This window comes from Muntiacus reevesi, chromosome 4, assembly GCF_963930625.1.
Source record: "Muntiacus reevesi chromosome 4, mMunRee1.1, whole genome shotgun sequence".
Classification (NCBI taxonomy): Eukaryota; Metazoa; Chordata; class Mammalia; order Artiodactyla; family Cervidae; genus Muntiacus; species Muntiacus reevesi.
In genome coordinates, this window is record NC_089252.1 from 75224974 (window position 1) to 75236978 (window position 12005).

Genomic DNA, 12005 nt, shown 5'->3' on the forward strand with positions numbered 1-12005 from the left:
CATGTCTCTGTGGGTTTTGCCATTGGCACTTGACCTTCTCTTCTCTACCAGCTGAAACATACTTAGGGCAAGTGACAATGATGGGGGTTTGGATCCAGCTTCCCGTGGCATCTCCTGGGGCTTCTCTGTGTCTCTTATGTCTGTCTCCCTGCATCACTCTCTGGCTCCCTGGGTTGGAAAATAGGTCTGAAGTCCAGTTGGAATAGGGACCTTGCCTGACCAGACTGTAGGAAGTCCCTGACGTTTTTCAGTCACGTCCTATGTCACTGTCTCATTGTCGCTTCATTTGCTGCTTGTCTAGGTGACCACTTCCTCCCCCTGTGAACCAACGGATCACACAAGATAGAGAAAACTGGAGGTGTTCAGCCCAGAGGAAGTGTGCAAGGGTCACTTGTCCACAGCCTCTGTCATTTCTTCCCTTCTTCCTAAAGACACTGCTCCCAATTCTGTGTTTCTCTTCTACGGAGTTCTCCAGCCTGACACATTTGCCCCCTTGCTAGTCTGTAGCCTGGTCCCTCTAGGAAGCCCTAGGGATGTTTGGTGGCCTACTTGTCTTTCCTTCCTTTGACTTCCCAGGCCAGCAGAGCAGGGTCACAGAAGTCAGAATCAGGGGTCTTCCAAGCATTGGTCCCCACTCTTCCCCATGTAGCTATGGGAAAGCCAGGGGGAAGCCTGCATAGCTTCTGGCTTGGGTTCTGTTTGGTTTTTATTTTTTCACCTTTACTTTTTTTAGATTTATGTACTTTTAATTGAAGGATAATTGCTTTACAACATTGCATTAGTTTCTGCCATACATCAACATGCATCAGTCATAGTTACACATATGTCCCCTCTCTCTGGAGTCTCCCTCCCATCTCCCACCCCTTCCCCACCCCCCCAGGTTGGCACAGAGCCCCAGTTTGAGTTCCCTGAGTCATACAACAAATTATCATTGGCTATCTGTTTTACATATGGCCATGTATGTGTCTCCATGCTAGTCTCTCCTTTCGTCCCACGTTCCTTCCTCCCCTCTTCCCATGTCCGTCAGTCTGTCCTCTATGTCTGCGTCTCCACTGCTGCCCAGCAGATAGGCTCATCAGTACCATCTTTCTACAGTCCATGTATGTGCCTTACTACATGATGTTTGGTTTTCTTTTTCTGGCTTACTTCACTCTGTATAATAGCCTCTAGGTTCATCCACCTCATTAAAACTGACTCAAATGCGTCACCTTTACTTTCTGTTTTAATTGAAGTATAGTTAATTTACAGTGTTGTGTAAGTTTGTGGTGTACAGCGAAGTAATACATCTATATATATGTATATATTCTTTTCCATTCTTTCTATTATAGTTTATTATAGAATATTAAATGTAGTTATCTGTTATATAACTATATAAATATAGTTTATAGTTAAAATGTTTTTTTAATTGGGTTACAATTGATTTACAGTGTCATGCTAGTTTCAGGTGTACAACACATTGATTCAGCTATATTTTTATGTATATATACACATATATACAGGGAACAATATCTTGTTATAAACTAAAATGGAAAAGAATCTGAAAAAATGTGTGTGACATTTTAGTTTGTAACAAGACATTGTTCCCTGTGCTGTACATGAGGGCCTTGTTTATCTATTAAACGTTAGTTTGATTCTGCTCATCTCAAACTCCTAATTTATCCCTCCCCCACCTTGAGCTATGTTTTTTACATTGGCAGGATACACAAGTCTTGGGCCACTTTGCAAACAAAAATAACAAATGTAACTGTGAAGGTAAACAGTCACTAGCACACTCCTCCTCACTGTTGTCTGCACTACGGATCCCTCCCGAGGCTGACAAGAGGCAGCCCGCTGGAATCAGTAGGTGGAACTTGGATGGGGACAGCACATTTTCTATCTTGATGTTCTACCAGGGTCTGTGGGAGTGATGACAAGAATTTCCTTCTGGCTCTCTGAGTTCGTGGCTCTCTGAGGCCAGGGACAAGGCAGTTAATCTCCTAGAGCCTCACTTACCTCATCCTTACAAAGTGGGTGTGCCAGGAGTGGCCATCTCAAAGGGCTTCTGTTATAGCTGTTCAGTCACTCAGTCGTGTCCGACTCTTTGTGGAGTCTTACCCCCCAGTGTGCCATCTGGTGATATCAGTTCTAGGCAAGCAGGTGCTCCAATCCCATCTTTCCTTCGAGGTGCCTGTCTTTAGAATTTGAGTTAATTCTTTAACCAGAGTCCTCAGTTTTCTTATGGGTGCAAGGGAAGTTGTGAATTTGCACAATGTTCTGCTTTTTTCTTGTTGTAAGGTGGGGAGTGATGTTTTCCCAGCTTTTCACATCTGAAGTGGAAGTCAGAAGTCCATCTTTACTTTTTTCATTTTTAACTGAAGTATAGTTGATTTTCAAAGTTGCTGGTGTTCAGCAAAGTGATTAAGTTACGTGTATGTATCAGTGCAGTTCAGTTCAGTCTCTCAGTCATGTCCGACTCTTTGCAACCCCATGGACCGCAGCATGCCAGGCCCCCCTGTCCATCACCAACTCCCTGAGCTTCCTCAAACTCATGTCCATTGAGTCGGTGATGCTATCGAACCATCTCATCCTCTGTCATCCCCTTCTCCTCCCACCTTCAATCTTCCCTATCATCAGGGTCTTTTCCAGTGAGTCAGTTCTTCACATCAGGTGGCCAAAGTATTGGAGTTTCAGCTTCAACATCAGTCCTTCCAGTGAATATTCAGGACTCATTTCCTTTAGGATGGACTGGTTGGATCTCCCTGCAGTCGAAGGGACTCTCAAGAGTCTTCTCCAACACCACAATTCAAAAGCATCAATTCTTCTGTGCTCAGCTTTCTTCACAGTCCAACTCTCACATCCATACATGACTACCGTCCATAGGCTTGACTACATGGACCTTTGTCAGCAAAGTAATGTCTCTGCTTTTTAATGCACTGTCTAGGTTTGTCATAGTTTTTCTTCCAAGGAGCAAACCTCCTAATTTCATGGCTGCAGTCACCATCCACAGTGATTTTGGAGCCCAAGAAAATAAAGTCTGTCACTGTTTCCATTGTTTCCCCATCTATATGCCATGAAGCGATGGGACCAGATGCCATGATCTTAGTTTTTGAATGTTGAGCCTTAAGCCAGGTTTTTCACTCTCCTCTTTCACCTTCATCAAGAGACTTTTTAGTTGCTCTTTACTTTCTGCCATAAGGGTGGTGTCATCTGCATATCTGAGGTTATTGATATTTCTCCCAGCAATCTTGATTCCAATTTGTTCTTCATTCAGCCTGGCATTTCGCATGATATACTCTGCATATAAGTTAAATAAACAGGGTGACAGTATACAGCCTTGATGTACTCCTTTCCCAATGTTGAACCAGTCTGTTCCATGTTCGGTTCCAACTGTTGCTTCTCGACCCGCATACAGGTTTCACAGGAGGCAGGTATGGTTATCTGGTAAGAAAGGGCTTCTGAGAGAACCAAAAATGATATTTATAAGAAAATACTTTATTAACCATAAATCAGTGTATGGTATGTGGACACCAGTGGGCTCTGAAACCCTTGTAGAGTGTCTCAGAGGTCAAAACAATCTTTATAACCACACTGAGACTTCATTTGCCTTTTTCACTAGGATTGACATTTTCACTGTTGGTGCAGATGCGATAGTGGGTCAAATGCTGGCACTTAGGTTTGAGTCAAGTAAGTGCAGCAAACTATGGTAGCAGTAATTACATTCTTCACCCCTTGAACTTGAAGAGAAAAAAAGTCCAGCTGCCAGTTGCAGTTAAGAATACTTTTGATGAAAACAAGAATATCTTTGATGAATCAGCAAAAATATTAATTTTATTGAATTGCAATTCTTGAATACGTAACTTTTTATATTTCTATGTGATGAAAAGGAAACTACACATAAAGCACTTAAAGGACATTCTGAAGTTCATCTTGAGGAAAAGTGTACAGTTATTTGAGTTTTGAGATGAACTAGCCACTTCTTTTATGCAACACCATTTTTACATAAATGATCAACTTAGCAGCCATAGGTATTTGGCAGATGTTTTCTCAAAGATAATGAAGTGAACTTGTCGCTTCAAGAAAGATAAACCACAGTTTTGTTTTTTTTTAATCAATGATACGATCTGAGCTTTCATACATAAACTAGAATTTTGAAAAATTTGTATTTGCCTTTCTAAGCTTGGCAGTGTTTCAATGCTTTAACATTTTTGTGATGCTGTTTTAACATACATAATGACATCTTTCAAGGTTTGAAAGATTTGCAATGAGTTCATTAAACCGATCATGTCTCAAGTGACTAAGGCATGGTGCTACAGTATATGAAAGATCCATTGGAAATGGAAGATTTTAATGAAAATGTATGATTTTACAATTGTTTGTTGAGTTTTAGTATAGTACCAAAGAATAGTCAGAACTTTCTGAAAAGGCTATTTTAATACTCCTCCCTTTTTCAACTACATGTGTACTTGAACCAAAACAACATTTTTGCAGTAGCTAGAATGCAGAAGCAGACAGAAGAATCCAGCTATCTACTGAGCCAGATAGTAAGAAACTTTGAGAAATGTAAAACAATGCCACTCTTCTCTCTCTATTTTTGTTTATTTTCAGAAATATGATCTTTTAAGAAAAATATTCTTTCATTTTAACATGGAATGATTTTATGATATTTTAAAAGAAATTAGTAAAGTAAATACTTTAATTTACGTTATGGTAAATGTTTGTAGATAAAACCCATATTAAAAGTGCTCTATTTGGGTCTTAGGAAATTTTGAGAGTGTAATGCTCCTGACACTAGAGGTTTGAGAACCACTGCCGTGGAAAACAGTGTACATTTCAGATCTTTTTAATCATTTCTCTCCCAGTTCCTAAAATGGATTTCTAATGGTGACCTCAGGCTACAGCTTCTATTCTGAGGGAAAGCGTTACCTACTTGCTTTCGTTTTCCAAAGTCAGGCTGAGGAGCCTTCTGTGAAACTGAGGGTTCCAGTAAAGTCCTCCATAAAGGGCACTGTCTGAGTTCTTCTCAGGCCACACAAAGGCAGAGGAGCCATTCAGTTTTGTAGCAGGTAAATTTCCTTAGCTGCCATCATGGACTCAAGGGTCCATCTTCAAATAACATATCAGTGTGGCCATTCCAATCCACATCTTCATCACGTTTAGGCTGGGCAAACGTCGTGACCTGCTCCTCCCCCTGCCCCCACTTCCGCCTCTTCCACCAGGTGCATGATTACTATGGGAACAGCCACTTTGCAAACTGTGACCTTTCCCTGTGGCTACAGTTGTTTGGCCAATTAAAGTATATCTCTGTGATTTTTGGACACAGGATTCAGAGGATCAAATCAGCCTCATTCCAATTGTGTAAAGATATAGCACATAAAACTTGAGAGCCTTTATTGTCCATGTTTGCTGCCACGGACTGAGGAGCAGAAGATGGGAATGAAAAAGATTTACAAGGTAAGCTAGAAAGATAGAGACCAATACAGTATACCAACGCATATATATGGAATTTAAAAAGATGGTAATAATAACCCTATATGCAAAACAGAAAAAGAGATACAGATGTACAGAACAGACTTTTGGACTCTGTGGGAGAAGGCGAGGGTGGGATGTTCTGAGTGAATAGCATTGAAACAAGTATACTATCAAGGGTGAAACAGATCGCCAGCCCAGGTTGGATTCATGAGACAAGTGCTCGGGGCTGGTGCGCTGGGATGACCCAGAAGGATGGGATGGGGACGGAGGCAGGAGGGGGGATCTGGATGGGGAACACATGTAAATCCATGGCTGATTCATGTCAATGTATGGCAAAAACCACCGCAATATTGTAAAGTAATTAACCTCCAACTAATAAAAATAAATGAAAAAAATAAAATAAAATATCATTTAATGGTAAAAAAAAATAAGATTTGCAAGGAAAAGTCAAGACAAGAGATGACAGGAGTAATGTTCTGCATCCTAGCCTCGTTGCAGTGTTTCCTCAGACCCAGCCACATCCATGTGAGTCACCCACCACCCCTGCCACCACTCCCAAACCCCAACGTTTGTTTGCTTAAGCAGGACTGAGTTGCTAATCAGTACCAGAGACTACTCTGTTAGTAGCCTCAGCATGGCACACACTCAGGAAACAGTAATTTGCTGTGCTAAATGGTGACAGATAACTTTGCATCCAATGGAGGCAGCTAATCAATTGTCCTTGGGTTTAAGCAGAACCTGCTGTCTGGCACGTGTGAGCTTGTCTGGGTCCAGGTTGATGCTACGCAACTCCACACAGTAAAGTCCTTGGAGGCTGGAAAATGCAGTTTTCTTAAAACTTTCAGAGGAGTCACATGTTTCCCTGTTCTTATGAAATTCTGGCTAATGAGTGGGTAGACGAAGGTTTGTTGCCCTGACCACTTCTACCATTTCTTTATGCTTTTGGAGAAAGGTTATTTTCAAACTCAGAGGCTTTACTGAGGAACACAGAGGTATTCTATCACTGTACAACTGGCTGGTTCAGAGTTCTTAATCTGAGATATGAGAATAAAATTTAGGAATCTGGATATGAATGGGAAAAAAATTACTTCTACATTTTCACTAATCTCTAACTGTAAATTAGCATCTTTTTCAATTATTCATGTGGGGAGCAAACCACAGTCATTTAAGCAAGACTCACCTATAATAATTAAAATGAGTCATGGGTATGAAATGTATAGTGTATAATGTATATAACCAGTAACCATGTAATACATTTATATGGTGACATATCATAACTAGAATTGTTTTGCTGATCACTTTGAAATGTATAGGAATATTGAATCACTGATGTGTAACATGAAGTAACGTAGTATTGCAGATCAGTTATACTTCAAAAACAAACTCATAGTAAAGGAGATCAGATTTGTGATTACCAGAGGCAGAGTGAGGAAGGAGGAGTTAGATGAAGACAGTCAAAAGGTATGCCAGCTTAAAAAACAGTCACAACCTAAAAGTTGAGAGTTATGTTTTATTCAGCAGAAATTTTTAGGGCTTGAGCCTTGGGAGGCAGCATCTCAAGTAGCCTTGAGAGAACTGTTCCAGGAAGGCAAGGTAAGGAGCCAGGGTTATATAGAAGTCTTACAACAAAGGGCAGGTAGACAGAACATCAAAAGATTATTGTGAATTAGAGAAATCAGTTATCTCAAGTTAAGGAATTCAGCGCTTTTCTATGTATGGGACAATACAAGAGTCTGGACTTACTGAGATTTTTTACATATGCAACTCAGCTATCCTGGGCCAATATCCTGAATTATTTCTCTCTGCTCCCCAAAGGGAGTGGCTGCAGCCTGATTGCAAGTATTGTTCTTCTTCCTGGTTGCCACTGGGGCTCAGAGATTCACATTTGGAGAGCAGAAATCTCTGATGACTGTGACATCCTTGTTTACTGATATGGCAGGAAATACTCCAGTTCCCAGGTATAAAATTCCACCTATAAAATAAGTACTAGGGATATAGTGTGCAGCATGATAAATATAGTTAACACTACTGTATGTTTATATATGAAGTTATTAAGAGAGTAAATCCTGAGTTCTCATCACAAGGAAAAATTTATTTTTCTATTTCCTTAATTTTGTGTCTATATGAGATGACAGATACTCACTAAACTTGCTGCGATGATCATTTCATGATACATGCAAGTCAGATCATTATGCTATACTTACATAGCATTGGAATGCTAAGTCAAGTGGGCCTTAGGAAACTTCAATTTGAACAAAGCTGGTGGAGGTGATGGAATTCCAGTCGAACTATTTCAGATCTTAAAAGATGATCCTGTGAGAGTGCTGCACTCAATATGTCAGCAAATTTAGAAAACTCAGCTGTGGCCACAGGACTGGAAAAGGTCAGTTTTCATTCCAATCCCAAAGAAAGACAATGCCAAAGAATGCTCAAACTACCACACAATTGCTCTCATCTCACACGCTAGCAAAGTAATAATGCTCAAAATTCTCCAAGCCAGACTTCAGCAGTTCGTGAACTGTGAACTTACAGATGTTCAAGCTGGTTTTAGAAAAGGCAGAGATCAAATTGCCAACACCTTCTGGATCATCAACAAAGCAAGAGAGTTCCAGAGAAACATCTACTTCTGCTTTATTGACTATGCCAAAACCTTTGACTGTGTGAATTAAAGAAATCAGTTATCTCAAGTTAAGGAATTCAGCGCTTTTCTATGTATGGGACGATGCAAGAGTCTGGGAACAACAACAAGAGTCTGGAAAACAACAACAACAAAAAGAGTCTGGAACAACAACAAACTGTGGAAAATTTGAAAGAGATGGGCATACCAGACCACCTGACCTGCCTCTTGAGAAATCTGTGTGCAGGTCAAGAAGCAACAGTTAGAACTGGACATGGAACAACAGACCAGTTCAAAATTGGAAAAGAAGTACATCAAGTCTGTATACTGTCACCCTGCTTATTTAACTTATATGCAGAGTACATCATGAGAAATGCTGGGCTGGATGAAGGCCAAGCTGGGATCAAGATTGCTGGGAGAAATATCAATAACCTCAGATATACAGATAACATCAAACTTATGGCAGAAAGCGAAGAAGAACAATAAAGCCTCCTGGTGAAAATGAAAGAGAAGAGTGAAAAAGTTGGCTTAAAACTCAACATTCAGAAAACTAAGATCATGGCATCTGGTCCCATCACTTCATGGCAAATAGATGGGATAACAGTGGAAACAGTGACAGACTTATTTTTTTGGGCTCCAAAATCACTGCAGATGGTGATTGCAACCATGAAAGTAAAAGACACTTGCTCCTTGTAAGAAAAGCTATGACCAACCTAGACGCATATTAAAAAGCAGAGACATTACTTTTACCAACAAAGGTCCGTCTAGTCAAAGCTATGGTTTTTCCAGTAGTCACGTATGGATGTGAGAGTTGGACTATAAAGAAAACTGAGCATGGAAGAATTGATGCTTTTATTTTTTTTTATTTTTTTTATTTTTTTTTTTTTTAATTTTATTAGTTGGAGGCCAATTACTTCACAGAATTGATGCTTTTAAACTGTGGTGTTGGAGAAGACCCTTGAGGGTCCCTGGGACAGCAAGGAGATCCAACCAGTCAATCCTAAAGGAAATCAGTCCTGAATATTCATTGGAAGGACTGATGCTGAAGTTGCAACTCCAATATTTTGGCCACCTGATGCGAAAAGCTGACTCATTGGAAACGACCCTGATGCTGGGAAAGATTGAAGGTGGGAGGAGAAGGGGACGACAGAGGATGAGATGGCTGGATGGCATCACCAACGCAATGGACATGAGTTTGGGTAAATTCCAGGAGTTGGTGATGGACAGGGAGGCCTGGTGTGCTGCGATTCATGGGGTCGAAAAGAGCTAGACACAACTGAGTGCTGAACTGAACTGAATTGAATACAGTCTTGTATATCAATTATATCTCAATAAGACTAGAAGAAAAAAATAAAATCTTTTCTATAAAGGAAAGCAAAGTAATAGGGGAGGTGAGTCAAGAGAAAGTTAAGATGGAATATAATTACATTATAAATTTCCCGTTTTAAACATTAAACATGTAGGGGAAAAATATTACAGATATTTCATGTCACATTAAAATGCTGCAGATATCAGGAAATTCCCTGGTGGTCCATTGGCTAAGTCTTTGTGCTTCCAATGCAGGGGCTGCAGGTTCAATCCCTGGTCAAGGAACTAAGATCCCAAATGCCACATGGCATGGCCAAATATAAAATTTAAAAAACAAGATAAATAAATGTTGCAGATATATGGGAAAACTGAGTTCATCATGCTCCAAATTTATGGCCTTTATTAGACCTTCCACTAGATTCTCTCACACATATATTCCTTCATTAAACATTTTAGTTTTTTGGTTGACTACATTTCTATTTATTTAGTGCATTTTGTTTCATGCAGTAAAAAGCCTAATTCTAAGAATGGATTGATGGAATTCATCCAGCTTCAAAAACGGAACAAACAAAACAGGAAAAAACCCCAATACCCTAAACTAAACACTGGTTTAATTCACCTTCTTAGAAGCAGAACAACACAGAAGAAGTAGAGATATGGTAGAAATACTACAAATAAGACTTCATGACTACATAGCATGGATTTCATTCATAGTATTATTCTAGTTATTTAATACTGGGTAATAAACACTGAAGTTTAGTGTCTTAAATTAACAAGAGTCATTTATTTTGCATATGAATTTTTAATCTAGGAAGACCTTGGAGGCAGTAGCTCCTCTTTGCTCCACGTGGCAGCAGCTGGGGAAGCTTGACTGTGGCAGGAAGTTCCACTTCCAAAATGAGTCACTAAACAGGCTGGCAAGTGGGCCTGGCTGTTGATGGAGAGTCCAGACGGGGCTGTCAGCCAGGACCTCCACTTCCCTCAATGGGGGGTCTCTCCATTGGTCCCTCAGGCTCCCAACTGCATGATGTCTGGTTGCCAAGAGATTATTTGAGACATTGAAGGTTGCTGTTGCTCAAGACTTGAGCCTGGAAATTTGAGCAGTGTCCCTTCCACTGTATTTTCTTGCTAAATAGTCAGAGGGCCCAGTCATCTTCAAGGGGAAGGGACCCATCTTGTGCTGTAGGGGATGTCAAATAACTTGTAGGCAGCTTTTATCTGTCACAGATGTGAACTATGATTTCCCTTGGAACTTCTTTTTAAACCATTTTTTTGAATTGAAGTATAGTTAACTTACAATATTGTATTAGTTTCAGGTACACAACAAAGTGATTCAGTTTTGTATATATATTATATATATATTAATTCAGTTACATAATAAATTCAGTTGCATACATATTCAGTTGTATATATGTACATATACATATATATATTCTTTTTCAGATTCTTTTCCATTATAGGTTATTACAAGATATAATTTCCTGTCTGTGCTGCATAATAGGTCCTTGTTGTTTATCTATTTTATGCACAGTAGTATGTATATGTTAATCCCAAACTCCTAATTTATCCCCCTCCCTTTCCTTTGCTAACCATAGTTTGTTTTCTATGTCTCTGAGTCTGTTTCTGCCTTGTGAGTAAGTTTGTTTGTATCTTTTTTTAGATTTCATATATGAGTGATACCATATGATATTTGTCTTTCTCTGTGATACTTCACTTAGTATGGTCATCTCTAAGTCCATCTGTATTGCAGCAAGTGGCATTATTTCATTCTTTTTTATGGCTAAGTACATTGTATATATGTACAACATCTCTTTCCATTCATCTGTTGGTGGGGAATTCCTTCCTTTATAACATAAGATGTCAACACATTTTAAAAGTCTTTAAAGTGGCTAGTTTAGTAGTCTTTGCAAGCAAAATTCTCTCAGGTGGGAGTGGAGGGAGGGGGCATTATTATTCATTTTTTAATGGAGGTGAATTCTTTCTTGGTAAGCTCTGTTGTAGGAGGCAGGAAGCATTTGGAGAAGGGATCAGGGGAATAAACTGGGTCAGAAGCCAGTTGGGTTTGCGTGGATGATTTCTAAATACTTTTTCACCAACTCTCCACCCAGGGGAAATGGGTTTGCTTCAGGTTAACAGAAAGTCCTCCCTGTTTCAGGTGGAAACGTGATGCCTTTCTTGCAATGACCAAGTTCCTGTCTTCACCTAACTGACATGAGCAAGTGCAGGGCTGCCTGTTTGTTTTTAATCCTCTGCCCTACAGTCCATGGGGTCACAAAGAGTCGGACGTGACTGAGTGACTAACACTTTCACCTTCTGTCCCACTTAGAGCCTGGTTTTTGCAGAGATGGAGGGTGTCCATTAATATTTTATGGGGCAACCCAAGGCCAGTGAGGGCAGATGCTGGGGATAAATACTGCCCTATTCCATTCCACAGTCACACCAATTCCAGAGCACATTCCTCCTGCCCCATTTCCTCCTATACCTGTTCCATCTGCATCATCTGATATAAACTCATTCTCTTGGGCTCTCGCTTTTTAAAATATTTATTTGGCTGTGCTGGGTCTTCACTATCGCGTGCAGGATCCAGTTTTCTGAACTGGGCCTGGATTGAACCCAGGCTCCTTACATTGGG